Genomic DNA, 21,000 nt, shown 5'->3' with positions numbered 1-21,000 from the left:
AAGTCACCCCAATCTACCATAACAATCGGCGCACGTGGTAACCTTCACAGCATCTCTCGTTCTCCTTAACTAGCTTTCGCTCATCTCTCCCAACTCTCTCCGAAAACTCCTATCAAACTTTCAAAACTCTCCGGAGATGCACCGGTGATCTTTCTCCGTTCCGATCCAAAGTAAAAAAGTTGATAAAACACCCCCGTTCGGGGCGCATCCGTTTCAGTCTCGAGACAGCAGCTCGCGACGTAGCACGTGTCTTACCGTGGCGTTGTTCCTTAGTTCCAGCAGTGATCCGAGTACTAACTCGTCGTGCTCTCTCGTGATTGTGTGTCCCCTCGTGGTAGTGGTATTCCGAGAAGCCTTCAAGTGGCGCGCGCGCGCACGACGTTGAGTCGGCAAAAACTTTCACTACTTTCTCAATACACACACGGTTGGGTGTTGCTGGTGTGTTGGTGTTGATCCAAGAGGACGGAACTCGCTTGAAGAAGTGTTCGGAGACCGGTTTCGCCTCGGCGCAGTGCCAAAGGAAGAGCCTCGTCAAACTCCCCCAAATCCGGCTGGCGGACTCATTAGTGTGTAAAGTGGAGTTGTTTGAAGCTCTATTGGCATAGCTGTAGTGGTGGTTGTGCATTGTTTGGAGTCGCTGAGCATCATCAACAACATCAACAACAAGATCAACAGCCTTGGCCAGTGGCCAGTAAGGTACGCAGGAATATTGACTGACCAACAGGATGGTGGAGGTTGGGGTTAGAGGGCGGTGAACTCCACCTCTTTCTCGTAAAGGTTACCGAAAAAGTCCAAAGTCATAACTCCGTAACAGTTTGTAGTAGTGGTGGATGATGCAAAGAAACCGCTACGGGTTGTGACTCAAGAGCAGTGTGCTATCAGTGGGGATAGCGGAATCCGTTTTTATTTATTTTTTGGAGGTATCGACAATCGTTGGGAACCTGAACTTGTAGCGCGCGCGTGTTCGTTTGACCGACATTTCTTTGGTCGTTGTCAATGTGTACACACATGTTGGGGAATGTTTGGACTTGGAGAGAACGCAACCTCAATAGTTTGATTGTGTGTGTTTGTGTGCAACTTTATGAATTTTATTAATTCGGTTAATTATAGGGTGGCGTGGTTGGAGAGAAAACTGTCAAAATGGAACGACTGACAATTATCTTACGCCGTTGCGTGGCCAATTTGGTTGTTTGTTTTTCTGCACTAGCGAATTAATTTCAGATTGTCAGGTCGAACGAAACTATTATCGGGCTATTAAGATTGGAAATTGTAAGGAAAGTTTAGCAGCTACACTTAACTTTGAGACGGAAGTCTTCAACCGGAAATAAAGTCATCTGTTGTGGTCAAGTAACTTTAAACATGCAATAGACACTTTTGGAACTAACCTTTTTGACATTGTTTTCTTGATCACTAAAAAAGACAAAAATTATAATAAGGATTTATTTTGCGAAATTGAAGTCATCCAAAAAACTTTGTTCTGTAAAAATGACTTGACAGTAAAAAACGACGTTTTTAACTCAATTTGGCTGATTTTGGCTCAAGTTGTTTGCTTTTCCATTCACAAGTGCTCCAAATTCTTACCAACGGGTTTCGTTTGCTAAGAGAGTGAGTACTCTGACGACACCGCAAGCGTATAAAATAAAGCGGTAAAGACAGCTAATTGCAACAATAGTCGATTACTCGGCCAAAACAGAACCGACCAACATCTCACCGGGGAACCGCTCCGTCACGTTCCCGTCACTCACCACCGGGACTGCAAACAGAGAGCCCGAATCGAAAATTAAGCGGAAAGTCCAAATTATCGCCCGTTATCGACAATCAACTCCTACCTCCCCTCGGGCATTGAAATCTTCTTCGATCGAAAAGTGCTCAATCATTTCACTGTGAAGACTCGATCGATGATGTCGACGACGCCCAAAAGTTAAACAGTGCGTGATGCCTTGGGCGCTCTGAAGCATTAGGAGGATTACCTCAGCAGCGAAGGTGTTGTTGGACTGTATGGTTCGGGTGGTGCCCACCCTCCCCTCCCCTTGTGGGTGCTCTGGGGAGATGCTAGACGAAGCAACTAGCCGGTAACAACGTTTTGTGCGAGCTTTCCAACTTATGTTTACTATTCGATTCCAGGGGTTGTGCAATTAAATTTTAATCAATATTTAAAAATACACCAAAAAGGAGATTTTCTTAAATTCAATCAACTTTTTAACAGGTTTTTTGTACATAGTTACTGAAATGTTTGCTTGTCACAAGTTTTTCGATATGAATTCTTCAAGCTTTTTTTATTCTTATTGATGGATGATTGATGGAAATTGATGGTACACCCAAACGATGGTCGCATCATTTTGCTTTCAAATCTGCATGAAAGTATATCAGATTTTGCATGAAATCTGTTCTCATGCATTTTTTGCGATACAGTGGTAGGACAATTTTGCACGTCACCGATAATTATTGACATTGCCTACGTCTGTTTTATTGTAACGCTAAAAAAATACTAGCAGAACGAGGATTGAACCATCAATTTTTTAGTTGCAGATCCGACACGCTACCACCGCGTCATGGAGCGCTCGATCACATTAGAGGGATAGAGAACACACACATATTCTTCTTTTCTTGAGGACGGGTCAGAAGATATTAGTATTGGTGAGGACTGCAGCTCGCTAACATGTTTTCACGCGGGCAAAATAATATACGAGCTAGCTGCAAAATCTGTTATAAACGGTAATATTTATTGCAGCAAATCCACTGTTGCAGATTCTTATTTATTTTTTTCCAGTGCATATTCAGATTGCCAAGTCCGCGCCCCAACCCACTCGGCTATCTCGCCGCTATGAACATAGTTGGATCTTCACCGATATAGCTGTAGGTTACCCATACATCGTATGCAGTTAACACAGTATACGACGTACCGAAAACCTACTGTTACATTGGCATTGATCCGATTATTACATAGCGGCGAGATAGCCGAGTGGGTTGGGGCGCGGACTTGGCAATCTGAATATGACTCTCGCCGGATTGATGTTATTTTTGGGGTGAGCAGACCTGATTTTTTTTTCTTCGGTACATGCTTTTTGTGTACACGTTTTCTCATACAAAATTACACGCTTTATCTCACAAAGGTGATGTGCATGCTTTTGCATGCGATTTTACACAGAAACTTTTTGCTGTGTGGGAGTATCCTTCAGAATTGCTGTAACTGAATTTAAATATTAACTGCATTAGATATCACTACGCATAAAAAAAAATATAATTGTAAATTTGGCGAATTAGTATTTGGCTGCTGCAAATATTTTTCAGAGTTTTGTTTCCCTTCTCCCCGGTTCCCCCTCTTCAAAAATGGTACAACAAATCAGGGGACAAAAAAAAAGTTTTAAACAAACTTTTCAATTAAATTTTAGGTGCAACAAGCTGAAAACAATTTATAACACAACTCGACATTTTTTAAGTTGATGTCAGTAAACGCCTCAGTTTCGTAAAGGTGTGATAAATTTGGGCTCCCTGAACATGCGCCAATCAACAGAATTGAATTTTAGTGGATTCTCTGCCAAAAAATAAAAATGTAAATTTGGGTTCAAATTCCATGGAATTATCTCAAGCAATCATGCGCGCCCGCGTTTATCTATGGGGGTAGCAAAAATAAGGGTGTGCGCATGGTTGCTTATACGAGGGAACGCTTGGTTGTTTAACATGATTCCATAGCATTTAGACCCAAATTTGCAAAATTATGTATTTGCAGGGAATACATTAAAATTCAATTCTGTCGATTGGAGCGTGTTCAGGGAGCCCAAATCTATCATACCTTGACGAAACTGAGGCGTTTACTGACATCAACTTCAAAAATGTCGAGTAGTTGCGTTGTTCTGTTCCCTTGCGTTTATTATAATTTTTAACATGTTTTGGTTGATTTAAAAAAAATGAGTTTCAGTAAATTATCAATGTACAGTACTGCAAAAAGGTTTTTTTTTTCTCTAAAAAACAATATTTTCGATAAAATATAGATTTTTTAAGACATTTTCATGAAAAAAGTGTTTTAAATGCATTAGACACCTGTCCACTTGTTTGCAATCATAAGTTTCCAATACTGCCCACCATTGAAACAGCGCTCCGTTCGTATTTCGGGCGCCCAAAATGTTGCATTAGCTTGCCCCAATTTAAGGTTTTGTCAAACAATATAGGTGCTCACTTTTTAAATGATAGTTTATTATCCAAGGATCAAGATGCACTATCGATAATTGACCAATATTTAAGGTTTTGGGTTCTGCCAGGCAATTTAATGTCGAAAAGTTGTTTTTGTTTACTTTTTTTTTGTTGTTAAATGCTTATTTACAATTGGGTGGACATTTTACAGTAAAACTAATGAATGTAGCATGTAGGAAATTTCACCACGAAGATTTTTCTCGAGGAGAAAACGTAATTTCGTTACTCCAACGCAAAGATATTTGAGTTTTAGTGAGAAAAAAGTACCAATTTTACAAATTTCCCAGAATTAACAAGCACGGCCTATTATTTACATGCGGCATATGTTTTGGAAGCCAAAGTTTGGTTTCTTACAGTTATTTAGGTAGCTGAGTTCAGATCTGCAATCAAATTTCAGATAAACAGTGAAATTTCGAGCCACACCCAAAAGTTATTTGCGGTAATATGCTGTAATTTTAATCACTAGGGAATTCGGTCATATTTCATCTTTTGCTCACCTTTAATTGATATTTCACTCACGGATTTTTTATGAAGAATGTTTTTTTCAAGTTCTGATTGTTTTGAGAATGTCAGAAAACCTCGTTTTGTGATTTGGCTGGTTTCAATGTAAACTTAAAAATAAATGAAAACTTTAGATTTTTAATATTTTTTTTATGATTTTGTGGAACGATTGTCACGTCATTAATTAATGACGATTTCCATAACTTTGCAAGGAATAGAAAAATCGCTCCCAACCATTTTCACTAGTGCAAATAACATTTAGGCGTGGCTCAAATATCACTGTTCACTGTTTATCTGAAATTTGATTGCAGATCTGAACTCAGCTACCTAAATAACTGTAAGAAACCAAACTTTGGCTTCCAAAACATATGCCGCATGTAAATAATAGGCCGTGCTTGTTAATTCTGGGAAATTTGTAAAATTGGTACTTTTTTCTCACTAAAACTCAAATATCTTTGCGTTGGAGTAACGAAATTACGTTTTCTCCTCGAGAAAAATCTTCGTGGTGAAATTTCCTACATGCTACATTCATTAGTTTTACTGTAAAATGTCCACCCAATTGTAAATAAGCATTTAACAACAAAAAAAAAGTAAACAAAAACAACTTTTCGACATTAAATTGCCTGGCAGAACCCAAAACCTTAAATATTGGTCAATTATCGATAGTGCATCTTGATCCTTGGATAATAAACTATCATTTAAAAAGTGAGCACCTATATTGTTTGACAAAACCTTAAATTGGGGCAAGCTAATGCAACATTTTGGGCGCCCGAAATACGAACGGAGCGCTGCGCTCTCAGAATCAAAATAAGATTAAAAAAGATAGGAGGAACATACACCTTAGATTTATTGGTCCTTTATGTGAAATCGTCTCAGCTTTCGAATGGAGTTGTCAGTTTTTCGATAAAGCGGGGCGCCAAACGGCTAATATCCAATTTTGACAAAAACGAGATATTAGCATCAGGTGGTAGAGAATGTTCCAACGCATCTTCTGAAACTTAAGTTTCACTAAAATAGTGTTTAGGTTTGGCTGCCGATGCGAAAAACCAAACAGCTAATATGCCACTCTTACACAGCGTAACAAATTTTTTTTTCGATTATTAGCAAGACGAAAAAAAAACTCCCCGAGGGATCGGCTTCCTAAACACAATGCAACCTGGCCCATGTCTTTATTGTTACCTTAGCTCGAGATATTCAATGCAGAATTTTGCATATGAATCACCCCCCGTCGAAAAAATATTTTTTATTTTGTTTTCACTGTAACTTAAGTTCTATTAGGTCTTTTTGGATGCTTCCGGTGTCATTAGACGGTAAATTGTTAGAAAACCCCAAAATATGGTCCCATTGGTCGGTTCTTGTAACCGGTACCGTTGGAAATCCGGATTATTGCCCAAAATTCTGCGAAATCTTCAAAATTTTGAAATTAGTTGCTCTTTATGCGAAAAAACATACTATTGTTTCAAACAATCAATACAAACTGAAAAAATAGTTTGTCCAAGCATATCCGAAGGTTTTTTTTCGAAAATGTGGCCATTGAGAACCGGTTCTGGCCAATCCGGATCCGGAAACTAGAAAACATTTAAGTAGTTTTTTTTTCAAAATTCCTATGTATCAGACAATTTAGAAAAAAAAACCCGATTTAATATCACCAGAGGTGAAACAGAGCCTTTCTTACAAAATGATGAAACTCCGAGAAATATATTGGTGCAATTAATTTTTCAGAAACATAATGATACCACCGAGTGAGAATTTTACCTAAAGCTTCGAATCTTTTAGGCTAAAACTCAAATGCCATTTTTTTAATTTCAGAGGTACATTATTTGTCGCATGATATTTAAATTTAATTAAGAAAAACATATTGGACTGACATTATTAGAAAAAAATAAAGGGTACTCAGTAGGATGTAACAAAATTGACTTTTTGGCGGGCATTCAGGGGTTTGTTCCGGTGGGCATACTGAGCCCAAATCCCAAATATGAGCTTGATTGGACGTAACAGGAGCTGGCGCTCCGCCCTTCAATTTTAAATGGGATTTAACCCGTAAAAAAAGATGTTTTCAAAAATGTCAATTTTTGTGGCATTTCGGCCACTGAAGCGTTTACCAAAAACATCACTGGCGTGTAGGCCAGATCCTTGCGCATCTTTTGGTATATATAACATTGAAGTTTGGAGCACCCTGGAGCTCGGTACAGACCTTCAAAGTTTGGCATTTTTTCGAAAAATCGGTCCCAGCAAAATCAAATGGCGTCTCGGGCGTCGCGAGACGCGACGCATATCTTTTTTGCCGGGGCCGGTTTTTCGAAAAAATGCCAAACTTTGAAGGTCTGTACCGAGTTCCAGGGTGCTCCAAACTTTAATGTTATGTATACGAAAAGATGCGCAAGGATCTGGCCTACACGCCAGTGATGTTTTTGGTAAACGCTTCGGTGGCCAAAATGCCTCAAAAATTGACATTTTTGAAAAAATCTTTTTTTACGGGCTAAATCCCATTTAAAATTGAAGGGCGGAGCGCCAGCTCCTGTTACGTCCAATCAAGTTCATATTTGGGATTTGGGCTCAGTATGCCCACCGGAACAAACCCCTGAATGCCCGCCAAAAAGTCATTTTTGTTACACTCTAGTACTCAGTCTTTATTGTTAGTCTATGATTAACTTAAAAAAAATATGTATCGCTATTGCACTTTGTCGATCTATTATAAGAAGCCAGAAAGAACACATTCACGCGCAGCGTAAAAGCGCTGGCGTTGAAGCTTCGACTTTACGACCTTTCGAGCGAGAACGAGCCGGGACTTCGAATTTGATGTTGAGTATATGATTTTGTATAAATCCAAAAATTTAATAGGAAAAATAGGGTAAAAATAAGACGAAAAACACTAAAATGGCTATATCTCTGAAAATACATTTTGGAAATGCTTCAAATTTTGGGCCCAAGCAGTTTATGGCGCATGTTTTCGAATGGCTTTTTGTTTGAAACTGAATTCTTTTAATTTGATAGTGTTATCTGTAAAATAGTCCAAAAAATACCCCTAAAAATGGCTTTGACCACATTTACTGGTCGAAAATTGTGAATCTAAAAATAAAATGTTCGTCTCCGACCCCACGGCTACAGATCTGACTTATAAAAATTGTGGGTTTTACGAGCGGTTTTCCAGTGATGGAAGACACAAATTTTTAAGAGCGGATACAGACATCGCTCTTGTATTTCAGAAAAACAGCTCTCAAAAATCAGACTTTGAGTTCCGGGTTTCGGGCCAAAATTCAATCGAAAGAGCGCATCTAAACCTTCAATTTGGAAATAGGATTTTTTTCTGGGACGAATCCTCGCCGTGCACGAATTTTTTAAGATTTCTGAAAAAAGCGTTTTTCCAAAAGCAAACCTTAAACCTTTCTTTTGTAAGAAAGGCAAAACGTGGTGTTAAAGCATTCCTTGCTACTTTATATTTTCAGAAATCCCAAAATATGGCCAAGGGGCCAATGGGAATCTATTCTGACTGTCCCGGTTCCGGGAAACAGTGGTCACATGACATTTTTATTGAATTTATTAAAAAGTTGTTTTAGTTACCAGAATTTTAGAATTCCTTGAAAAAAATCTGAATTTATTTATAGCCAGAATCAGAAATGTGGCCATCGGGAATCTGTTCTAAATGTTCCGGATCATGGAACCAGTGGACACCTGACAATTTTATTTAAATTTAAAAAGAATATATTAGTCTGAAAATTTCTTAAATGAATCTAAATTTATTTAAAATCAGATTCAGAAATGGCCAACCGGACCCTGTTTATATATTCCGGATCAGGGAGCCAGTGGACAAAATTCAAGATTCCTGGAAAACAAATCAGTTCAGAAATTTGGCCAAGTGGGCAACCGGAACCTGTTTTAAATGTTGTTAAAATGTTAAATGTTAAAATATTTTAGTTAAGAAATTTTCAAGATTCCTTAAAATTAATCTGAATTTATTTTAAATCAGATTTATAAATGTGGCCAATGGGAACCTGTTCTAATAAATGCGGATCAGGGAACCAGTGGACACTTGACATTTTAATTAAATGTATTTAAAAAACATAGTTACTGGATTTATAAGATTCCTGTTAAACATTCAGAATTTATTTCTAATTATTTTGACATTTTAATTAAATTTATTTAATATACATAGTTACTGGATTTATAAGATTCTTCGAAAAATCGGAATAAATTTAAAATCACTTTCAAATTTTAATTAAATTTTTTTTTGAATAGTAACTGGATTTATAATATTCTTGTAAAAAATCTGAATTTATTTAAAATTATTTTGACATTTCAATTGAATTTATTAAAAAAAAAAGTTACTGGATTTATCTTTTTTATATTCAACTTGAAGAAGGGAAATTCTCTTATATATGTTCTCTTTAAACATTTCTATCATTTCTGCAATTTTTTTCTCTGTTGGTTTATTTTTTGCAATAAAATTGTTTATGCAACTTTCCCTTCTTTTATTTATTCAAAACTAATCTTAAAGACGGGACAATTTAAAAATAAATGCTGATTAAACAGATTTTTTGAATAGATGTAGGTGAAAAACATTTAAAATAATTCGATTGTCAAACATTTTAAGAGTGGCAAAATGTTAATCCTTAAAGAGACTTTTCCTTCTATAAGATGATTTTTTTTTATAAAGGAAGGGAAAATTTCATAAACAAACTCAATTGTCAAATATTCAAAAAGTATTTTTTCCAGAGATTTCCCTTCTAAAAGTTGAAAATTCATAACAACTCATTTGTCAAATATTTAAAGAATGAAAAAATGTACATCCCTTATTTAGGTTGAATATTAAAGAAGAGAAAATTTCATAAAATAATAATAGTTGCAAAATATTGATAAAAAAACAAACTGCACAGCTTTAGAATGATTTTGCCTTCTTTAAGTTTTCAAATAAAAGAAGAGAAAAATTGCTTTAAAAAACTTATTGCATTTCTTTAACGAAGAGCAAAATGTACATACATTCTTTAGGTTGAATGTAAAAAAGGAGGGAAAAGGGAAAACTGGCAAAACTTACATCACTTTGTTAGGTTGAATTTAAAATAAAAGAAGGAAAAATTTAATTCAAAAAATTAGGAGCAAAGTATTTGAAAAGGAGAAAAATCTTAATGTTATATAGACTTTTTTTAAATAATTTTTTTAATAAATTTATGAAAAACTGCATTTTAAAGCCTTTTAAGAAATATTCAAAAAAGGGGAAAAATTACATCTATTGGGAGAAAATGACAAAGAAACTTGATTTCTTGAAAAAAAAATATCTTTTTGAGTAAAGAGCAGTTCTCTACGGAATCGGTCTTTTTTCTTTAATTTTAATTTTTGTATTTTTTAATCCGGCTGAAACTTTTTTGGTGCCTTCGGTATGCCCAACGAAGCCATTTTGCATCATTAGTTTGTCCATATAATTTTCCATACAAATTTGGCAGCTGTTCATACAAAAATGATATGTGAAAATTCAAAAATCTGTATCTTTTGAAGGAATTTTTTGATCGAGTTGGTGTCTTCGGCAAAGTTGTAGGTATGGATATGGACTACACTGAAAAAAAATGCTACACGGTAAAAAAAAATTTGGTGATTTTTTATTTAACTTTTTGTCACTAAAACTTGGTTTGCAAAAAAACATTTTTAATTTTTTTTATTTTTTGATATGTTTTAGAGGACATAAAATGTCAACTTTTCAGAAATTTCCAGAATGGGCAAAAAATCTTTGACCGAGTTATGATTTTTTGAATCAATACTGATTTTTTCAAAAAATCGAAATATCGGTCGCAAAAATTTTTCAACTTCATTTTTCGATGTAAAATCGAATTTGCAATCAAAAAGTACTTTAGTGAATTTTTGATAAAGTGCACCGTTTTCAAGTTATAGCCATTTTCAGGTAACTTTTTTGAAAATTGTCGCAGTTTTTCATTTTTTATAATTAGTGCCCATGTTTGCCCACCTTTGAAAAAAATATTTTTGAAGAGCTGAGAAAATTCTCTATATTTTGCATTTTTGAACTTTGTTGATGCGACCCATAGTTGCTGAGATATTGCTATGCAAAGGCTAAAAAACAGGAAAATTGATGTTTTCTAAGTCTCACCCAAACAACCCAACATTTTCTAATGTCGATATCTCAGCAACTATAGGTCCGATTTACAATGTTAAAACATGAAACATTCGTAAAATTTTCCGATCTTTTCGAAAAAAATATTTTCAAAAATTTAAAATCAAGACTAACATTTCAAATGGGCGTAATATTGAATGTTTGGCCCGTTTAAAATGTTAGTCTTGATTTTAAATTTTTGAAAATATTTTTTTCGAAAAGATCGGAAAATTTCACGAATGTTTCATGTTTAAACATTGTAAATCGGACCTATAGTTGCTGAGATATCGACATTAGAAAATGGTGGGTTGTTTGGGTGAGACTTAGAAAACATAAATTTTCCTGTTTTTTAGCCTTTGCATAGCAATATCTCAGCAACTATGGGTCGCATCAACAAAGTTCAAAAATGCAAAATATAGAGAATTTTCTCAGCTTTTCAAAAATATTTTTTTCAAAGGTGGGCAAACATGGGCACTAATTTTAAAAAATGAAAAACTGCGACTATTTTCAAAAAAGTTACCTAAAAATGGCTATAACTTGAAAACGGTGCACTTTATCAAAAATTCACTAAAGTACTTTTTGATTGCAAATTCGATTTTACATCGAAAAATGAAGTTGAAAAATTTTTGCGACCGATATTTCGATTTTTTGAAAAAATCTGTATTGATTCAAAAAATCATAACTCGGTCAAAGATTTTTTGCCCATTCTGGAAATTTCTGAAAAGTTGGCATTTTATGTCCTCTAAAACATATCAAAAAATAAAAAAAATTAAAAATAGTGTTTTTTTGCAAATCAAGTTTTAGTGACAAAAAGTTAAATAAAAAATCACAAAAAATTTTTTTACCGTGTATCATTTTTTTCAGTGTAGTCCATATCCATACCTACAACTTTGTCGAATACACCAACTCGATCAAAAAATTCCTTCAAAAGATACAGATTTTTGAATTTTCACATATCATTTTTGTATGGACAGCTGCCAAATTTGTATGGAAAATTATATGGACAAACTAATGATGCAAAATGGCTTCGTTGGGCATACCGAAGGCACCAAAAAAGTTTCAGCCGGATTAAAAAATACAAAAAAAATCGAATGACCGAAAACTCAGAGAATTGCTCTAAAATTATCTGTTTAGTTAGAAAATAGGAAAAAAAGCTATACATTATTATTCTTTACAAAAATAAATACTATTTTAACAAAACAAAAAAAAGCTAGCAATAATTATGCCAAACGTCCCTTCTTGAAAACCCGTTATGGCAAATGTTCATTATGCCTAATGGGGTACACCCAAAACCGGTTCAGCGTGTGCTGATAAAAAATGGCACTAACACACGCTGACATTTGTTTAGCTTTAAAAATATTTTTAAATTGGGTTTAAAATTACCTGATAATTCTAAATTGAAGTAGCAGAACTGAATAAAAAAATCTCCATATCTGAACATTTGGGTTTTGTTTGTTCGTAAAACTTTAACTTGAACATGCAAACAATGAAATTGGCTCTCCATTATTTTGATAGACCAACAAATTTCCGCGCATTATGTGGCCTAATTTAACGACCTGTCTGGAACCTTTCACGATATGATTGGCTCGCTGCGTCCATCTAATTGACCACCCCTGGCTGTCTGACTGTGCTCGCTTCGCGTCGGCTGATAATAGTAGCCAACAATGAAAGCAGATCAACAACATTCAACACCACCACCTTGGCCGAGACTTTGACGAGAGCAAAACTAGAGCTGCTCCATGAATGAAGTCCACACTTTTTGCTGCTGCTTCTTCTTGGCGAGTCTTCCAGGGTGCAGTGCGTGGGGTTTTAATTACCCGGCATTTAATGCAACGCCCAGCCTAAGCTTACATAAACTTCACCGTGGGGAGATTTATTGCTGGGTGAGAATTGGAGGTTTTTTTTAATGACTCTCTCCCGGTGTGATTTGTAACTGCTTGGTTTTAGTGGAAAGGGAAGGCCCGGCCTCACATGGAAAATGTTATTTTTATTTTTTTAAGGAAAAAGAGGTGACCTGAAAAGGAGAATATGGAGCGAAGAAAAGAAAAACCTTGACCTGCTCCAAAGTGCCATAAACCCAAGAGAGTAGCTTTTGCACAATTTTAAATTATATACTGAAATGGTAATGAAATCATGCCAAACTTGTTATTTTCGATGGTGTAAAAGTTGATGATTTTGCTAAAATTATAGGTCAACAGATGCTCGTTCAATAAGTGCTCGACTGGTTCTGAAAAAAAAATTCATTATCATTACCAGAAATAATATTGTTTGCTACTTTCAAAGAGCTAAAAAAACAGAATTAATTTCCTCAGCCAACAAACTCTTGCAAACACGCCTTATAAAAAGTAGGTGAATCATGCTCATGAATCAATATTACGACACCACAAACGCCTTAAGCTCACTCATTAACAAGCTAAGAAATTAGTTTCAACCGACTTAAACAGGCGGATCATCCTCGTTAAAGGCAGCTTATCAGCATTAGAAACAAATTTAATTGCACGCACATGTGTGTGTGTGTGTGTTCCCGATGCTTCCGAGCATGATTAGAAAAGCTGCTGATCAGCGGCCGATAAATTTGATTCGCCATGTCTTGCTGCGCACTGGACCGCGTCGTCTCGTTTTATTTGTGGATTAATCGGATTCCTTCCGTTGGTTGGTTTGGGTTGACTTAATTAGTGGGCGATAACTCTCCAATCGGGGCGAGTAAATCTAACGCCACGATAAATAAAAAACACCAGTGCTGCGTTGATTTCTACTTCCTGTCAGGGTTGATGCAATTGTAAGCAGTGTCCATCACAAACGCATAGCTTGAGTGGCATGTGGAACTTTCTTCTCGTCTCGTGTTATGTGCGTTGGTCAATTTGTAGAAATTACTCACTTGGAATGCGTTGTGTTTTGCAATGACACTGACCAATTCATCGACAAATTTTGTATAAATTTATCTGGTTGATTTTCGATGAATTGAACTACACTGAAATAAAAAAAAAGCATAGCTCAACTAAAAAAAATACATGCGCACTCAACGGTTCAATAAATTACACAACTAGATATTTTTGAAATTGATGTCAGTAAACGTTTCACTTTCGTCAAGGTATGATATATTTGGGCTGTCTAAACCTACTCCAATCGACAGATTTGAATTGTAGTGAATTCCCTGCCAATAAATTTCGGGTATAAACGCGCTATGCAACTATTTCGAGCAACCATGCGTACCACGTTTAACGGAACACGTTTTTAGGATAGTAGAAATTGGTTGCTTATAAGAGGGTGCGCATTAGGGTACCCAGAATATGGGACTTTTGCTGGAAACCTCGCTCCACAAGCTGATTTTGAGCTGCACCCAAAGTTAAAGAACGAGGTGATAGTCCTCACGAAAAGAAACGTGAGGAAAGTGCTATTTTGCGAGAGTAAAGACCTCTCGCGTGTTCATTCGTTCATTGAAACAGTTCATCCTATTGAGTGGGCTTATATGGACAAATGACCGCTACATAATCACCGCACCATGGTGGCCCATACGGCAAAGGCACGGTTCAATATGCCGAAGGTCTTGGGCTCGAGTCTCGGTACCGGTACTTTTTTTTTATTGATGAACTTTTTTTGAAAAATGAACCCATGAGTAAAGTACTCTCGGTAATTTCGGGTAATCTCCGTCCGCACACAATATCATTTAACTACCGAATCGTGCTCTTTATCCTCTCCTATGCCGATGCCCAGCTCTGGGTGTGGAAAAAAAACAAATTTTTGGTCTTGAAGTTTTGATTTTGTTGTGGAAAGCATTTATTTGGCTTATTACGGAAAGTGGTAAATTTTAGTTTATAGCTCCACAAAATTCCTTTAAATATTTTCTAATTAATTTTATATATTTTTCAGAAGGCTGGGTTTTAATATTTACGTTTATAAATATATTAATTTAAACTAAAATAAATCAAATTTAATTTTTTTATTTATTAAACACCGACATCTGGGGCAAATCACGACAAATGTAACGAATTAAGATAGCTATTTAAGCCAAATATTTTGCATAATTTTTTGGTTTTTTTTTATTTAAAAACAGTAACAGAAAAACACCAATTTCCAAATTTATTGCTCTAAAATCACATGTACCTATTCAGACTGTAGTCCAGATTTTCCCCAGTTGGTGGTAATGATTTTTAAAAAAATATTTTTTATACAAAACATGAAATTCTGAACATATCTTAAATTAAACTTTGACTGGTTTCATTTCATTTGTTTTCCTTTGGACAGCTTCAAAGAATTTTAATAAGCTTTTCTTATCAGGTCTTTTAAAAAATAAATATATTTATAAGAGACTAATTTAATTTGAATCACATTGGATTAAAACTTGTGACTCATTTCATCCAAAGCATAACAAAGAAAATAAAACATGTTTAATTTCTTTTAAGGCCGATGCAAGTATTTTTCAAAGTTTTTCAAAATTGAAATGACAAGCCATAGTCTTAACATTTGAATGCAAAAAGTGTTTTAAAATACATTTTACACTAGTTCAGTTGTTTTGAATGTAAGATTTGACGAAAACAAAAATTTTAGCGAAAAAAACTTTTTGTGTTACTAAACATCGAAAAATTTCAAAAATTCTAGAGATTTTAAATCAACCCGAACATACTTAAAAGTGGTTCTAAACGCAGAGGAATGCATTTTAAATTGATTTCAGCTGATTGTTTTTTCAGCTGATTGCACTTAAAATTCCATCGAAATTTTGAAGTTTTATGAAAAAATATTGTTTGCGGTTGTCCACGTTCCATACAAAAAGATTTTTTTTTTTTGTATGGAAATTGTCCACGACGGGGGGGGATGCTTTGAGATTTCCAAAAAAGTGTCCACGTGGTTTATGGATGGCCCCTAAAGACTTCTCAGAAAAAAATTGTTTGGGCTATGTACACGGGGGGATACAGATGGTCCCTTTGCATAATAAAAGTTGAATTTTTGAAGGTTGAAAAATAAGTTGGTTCAATATTACATTTTTAATGATTTTATCTTAAAAATGGGTTATTCTCTACCAACTCACACGAAATCGGGAAAAGTTGCCTCGACCCCTCTTCGATTTGCGTGAAACTTTGTCTTAAGGGATAACTTTTGTCTCTGATCACGAATCCGAGGTCCGTCTCGTGACGGAGGCATGACCCCTATCATTTTTGAACATGCGAAAAAAGAGGTGTTTTTCAATAATTTAAAGTCTGAAATGGTGATGAGAATGAAATTTGGTGTCAAAGGGACGTTTATGTAAAATTGGACGCTGAATTTGATGGTGTACTCAAAATTCCCGAAAAACGTACTTTTCATCGAAAAAAACACTAAAAAGTTTTAAAAACCCTGCAATTTTCCGTTACTCAACTGTACATTTTTTGGAACATTTAATTTTAAGGGAAATTTAATGTACTTTTCGAATGTACATTAACCCAGAAAGGTCATTTTTTCATTTAGAACAAAATTTTTCATTTTAAAATTTTGTGTTTTTTCTAACTTTGCAGGGTTTTTTTTTTTGAGTGTAACTCGTGATGTTTATAAGCAAACCCGTTATGTTTATATAACATTTGTTTTTGTTATTGTCTGCTCTACAAATTTGTAAAACATTGTAACACTCTAAAAAATAACCCTGCAAAGTTAGAAAAAACACGAAATTTTAAAATGAAAATTTTTGTTCTAAATGAAATAATGACCTTCCTAGGTTAATTCGCAAAATACATTAAATTTCCCTTAAAATGACATGTTCCAAAAAATTTTACAGTTGAGAAACAGAAATTGGCAGATTTTTTAAAACATTTTTAGTGTTTTTTTCGACGAAAAACACGTTTTTTTCGGAATTCTGAGTACGCCATCAAATCGGGCGTACAATTTTACATAAAAGTCCCTTTGACACCAAAAATCTATCTCATCACCGTTTCAGGCTGCAAATTATTGAAAAACACCTCTTTTTCGCATGTTCAAAAATGGAAGGGATCGTACCGCCCCTACGTCACGAGATATCACAAAATGGACCTGGGGTTCGTGATCAGGGACAAAAGTTACCCCTTAGGACAAAGTTTCACGCAAATCGAAGAGGGGTCGGGGCAACTTTTCCCGATTTCGTGTGAGTTGGTAGAGAATTACCCACAGTACAATAATTGTTTTCAAAAAGCCGTAAGAGCCATTGGTAAACGAAGCCATTTTTGCACCGGTAATCGACGTGCTTACGAAAAATCATTTTCAAAAATGCTTGAGACTGTTCATCTACACGTCCTTTAAGTGCCCTAAACTTAAAACAAATGAAATATTGTTTAAATTTTGAAAAAAAAACGAAAATTAGTGCCAGAGGTCACGATGGCTTTTACGGCTTTTTGAAAACTCACCCGAGAATTCTACTCAATACAATCGACGGCTTTCTCATCTCGATCACCAGACAGTGAAACCAAATTTCAGTAAACAAGGTGTTTCAAAATCCACCCAACTCTTTTCTCCCCTCGTGCAGGTTAGAGTTGATTGTCAAAGACCACCAAAACCAAAAGACGCACAACAAATAGACGACGGAACAGACGGATAATGGGCTTGCAAATAAAAGTTTCACCTGCTTGCGAAGACGACCCCCAGCATGTGGCAACTCGGCATGGGTGTGTGTGAGTGATTTGTTGATGGTGTTGCAACCTGAATACCTTGGCAATGGCAGTCGTCATATAGCTAGGAGACTCATCGACGGGAGATGCTAATTTAATGTCGCCTGGGTTGGTCGATCGTTTTCACTTTCTTCTTCTGACGCAGACCATAAATATGCAAAGCATTTCTGAACGAGGTGTTTTTTCGACAGAGATGATGATGATCGTGGTTTATACGGTGATGATACGGTCGGTGCAACGCGTCGTCACGCTGCATTCCATGATGGGTAGAAGTGGGTGAGCTTTTTTTTCGGTGTTGATTGAAGCGTTTAAATTTATGCCTTTGAAACAGGGTCTTTTAGTCACCATTACAAATCATAAAAGGATTTGAAAAAGGTATTTCGAATCCGTTTGGGGTCCAAAGACCACATTTAAAAATTAAAGGATGAGATTTATGTTCCAAGTTACGTTACACAAACAATCGAATTCGACTAAAGTTTGGTTAAGCAATAAATTCTCTCATAAAATAAACTCTTTGAAAGACTTTAAAAGTCTTTTCTAACGAGAAAAAAGGTATTACAAATTTGGCGACACTTTCATAAGTTGTCAGAACAGAAATTTGAAGGTGTAATCTTACCTGTTAAATGATGTAATATTTCCTCAATTCAGACTGTGATTTGATGATAGAGTACTTTTTCAATGTCGACTCTCTGTTAATCAACAGACTGTTTGCTTGCTTTCGCGATAGCAAAAATAAATGGGACGCCTAAGATGCTGGCATTGACACAATTAAAATTGAAGTAACTGTTGCCCATGTTTGAATTGGGCCACCGAGATGATGACTTCATCAATGTTTCGCAAGTGGGACGCCTTTTTGCCAATTCCGTTAATCGATGCACACAAGTTACCAATCGTCTTTGCCACTTTAGGAACATCGTCCATTCTTTTTGAAGGAGGGTAATTTTTATAAAATTACGGTTGCATTTTAGATGAAAACTTGCGGTTAGTCAGAACAATACTGCAATGCACACTCCTTCGGTGCCTAAAACAGTTAAAATTGCCACCCCAAAAGGTGGTAACACCGGCAGGTGAACCACCCCTTAATTTGGCCGTAATGATCGCTTGGGCTTTTTCATCGAGCGGTATAAATTCGAAACGCCTACAGCAATCAAACAAGTGAGGCTTTTAATTTTTCACTTTCAAACACTAAACTGCGTTCAACTGTTCAACCGCGGATTTCCAGGCGTAATTTGGCGGAGAAGTTTTTTTTTTGGGTTTTTTTTACTTTTGTTTTGCTTTGAAAGTAGCATTATTTTGCCAATGACCCACCCATAGTACAGACGCAATACGTATGACTATAATCCATATTGCTTTTTTTTGAGCTTCTGAATGGTCGTCACGGATGTGCTATTACGGCGCGGGAAAGTTTCACTTTCGTTTGTGATCACCAATTAATCATAATGAACCAGAAGATCACTCAAAATCATGGTTTGGGCGCTGTTAAAGTGCAATAAATTTCGGCCCCGACTTATCGTAAATCTTGGGGACTTGAAACAAGACCTCTTCAAAATCCCTCCTGAAACGATGCATCATCTTAAGCTTATGTGTAAAACTTGTTTTTGGAATGTTTTCTTCATTTCTGCGGTCAGAAAAATCGGTCAGACTCATCTTCGGGCAAAACCGTGAAACTGTACCTGACAGACCAGTTGATTTATCAAATTAGACCTGTCGGTTGGAAGCGAGGAACCTCCCGAGTTGGATCTTTCTTTTTGGTTGCTTTCAGTGGATCCAGCCATCATCAATATTCATGAATCGACATCTTTTGCTTTCTTCTCTCGTTTGGATGTGATGGCTTGGTAGAAATAACGTAAGCTTAATATTGATATTTTAGTCATTTATTTTTTTATTTTTTTCTAGGTGTAAAGTTGTTTTTGTATCAATTCTTTGTTCAAATTATACTGTATTTGTTTAACTGAAGTGAAGTTCCCAACTCATCAAATTGAGTGAAGCAAAACAAACAAAAACATTGCCATCCAAGATAACTCCAATTTTAGGGGCAATTATCAGTGGACCAGCAATTATTATGTCTCTCCGCCATTGACATGGTTCCCACTAACCCAATTTCTGAGGTTTTGTTCAAAGAACCAAACATATCTTTCCAGGCCAACTCACCCCAGTAGGCGAGCACAAAAACAAATCGCACCTCACCCGACTATCGCTCGCAGAATCAGATGATTTGTTGGGAATTACGAAACGAACCGTTACCGATTCGGCAACTTTGACTGGTGCACTGGAGGAAATCCCATTTGGCTCATCCCAAACGATGGCTTATCATTTCTGAATGCCGCCGCCTGCTTTGGGTGGCCACCAGGCGGCACACTTTAACTGTGCGTATATTTAAATTGATCCCACCCCGCAAATTGCCCCATTATCAACCATTTATTGGTGGCGAACCCCCTTTTTCCAGGTGGTTGATAGCCATTTTCCTGGACCCACCCACTTTCACACCCCAAATAGAGGAAATGAGCTAATCGATCTTAATGGTTGCTAAATTCGTAATTTTCTCAAACGCATCAAAACATTCCGTGGGGAGAGGTTTGAGTGGGTCAATTTCCGGCAGGGGGCACGTGCTTTTAATAAGACATTTTGTACAATTAAAACGGGAAAAATAAAAGTCAAAAATATGTTTTAACAACTTCTGCTGAAAAATGGAATGGAATTTTTAATGAATTTTGTATCTAAGGCAAAGTTGTAAGTGTGGACAATTCGTGAATATTGGTAAATGTTTTAAAGCGTTTTTGGCAGTGTTACAAATTTTTTAATCATATTTTTTTGTAAAGCTTCGTAAAAAGCGATCAAAAACATATCATTTGATTTTGAGATACAAAATCGGGTTTGAAATCAAAAAGAACTCAAGGGGTTACATACATGTGAGCAATTCTCTCAGATTTCGGTCATTCGATTTTTTGTATTTTTTAAATTTGGCTGAAACTTTTTTGGTGTCTTCGGTATGCCCAAAGAAGCCATTTTGCATCATGAGTTTGTCCATATAATTTTCCATACAAATTTGCCAGCTGTCCATACAAAAATGATGTATGAAAATATAAAAATCTGTATCTTTTCAAGGAATTTTTTGATCGATTTGGTGTCTTCGGCAAAGTTGTAGGTATGGATAAGGACTACACTGAAAAAAATGATACACGGTAAATAAAATTGGTGATTTTTAATTTAAATTTTTGTCACTAAAACTTGATTTGCAAAAAAACACTATTTTTATTTTTTTATTTTTTGATATGTTTTAGGGGACATAAAATGGCAACTTTTCAGAAATTTCCAGGTTGTGCAAAAAATCTTTGACCGAGTTATGTTATTTTTCGATGTAAAATCAAATTTGCAATCAAAAAGTACTTTATTGAAATTTTGATAAAGTTCACTGTTTTCAAGTTATAGCGATTTTTAGGTATTTTTTTGGAAAATGGCAGCAGTTTTTTTTAACTAATGCACATGTTTGCCCACTTTTGAAAAAAAAATATTTTAGAAAAGCTGAGAAAATTCTCTATATTTTGTATTTTTGAACTTTGTTGATAGGACCCTTAGTTGCAGAGATATTGCTATGCAAAGGTT

General features: G+C 35.7%; 1 protein-coding gene across 2 annotated transcripts in view; it reads left to right on the top strand.

Moving 5' to 3' along the window:
- The first annotated feature begins 239 nt into the window (after positions 1-239).
- Positions 240-21,000, top strand: part of LOC120428959 (uncharacterized) — a 92,365-nt gene continuing 71,604 nt past the window's right edge. For both annotated transcript variants that reach the window (XM_052711634.1, XM_052711633.1), the window contains exon 1: positions 240-696. The gene's annotated coding sequence lies outside the window, so the exon portion shown is untranslated. The remainder of the gene's footprint in view (positions 697-21,000) is intronic.

Source organism: Culex pipiens, chromosome 1, assembly GCF_016801865.2.
Source record: "Culex pipiens pallens isolate TS chromosome 1, TS_CPP_V2, whole genome shotgun sequence".
Classification (NCBI taxonomy): domain Eukaryota; kingdom Metazoa; phylum Arthropoda; class Insecta; order Diptera; family Culicidae; genus Culex; species Culex pipiens.
Note: the sequence above shows the minus strand (reverse complement) of the source record. Positions and strands in the feature narration are given on the sequence as shown.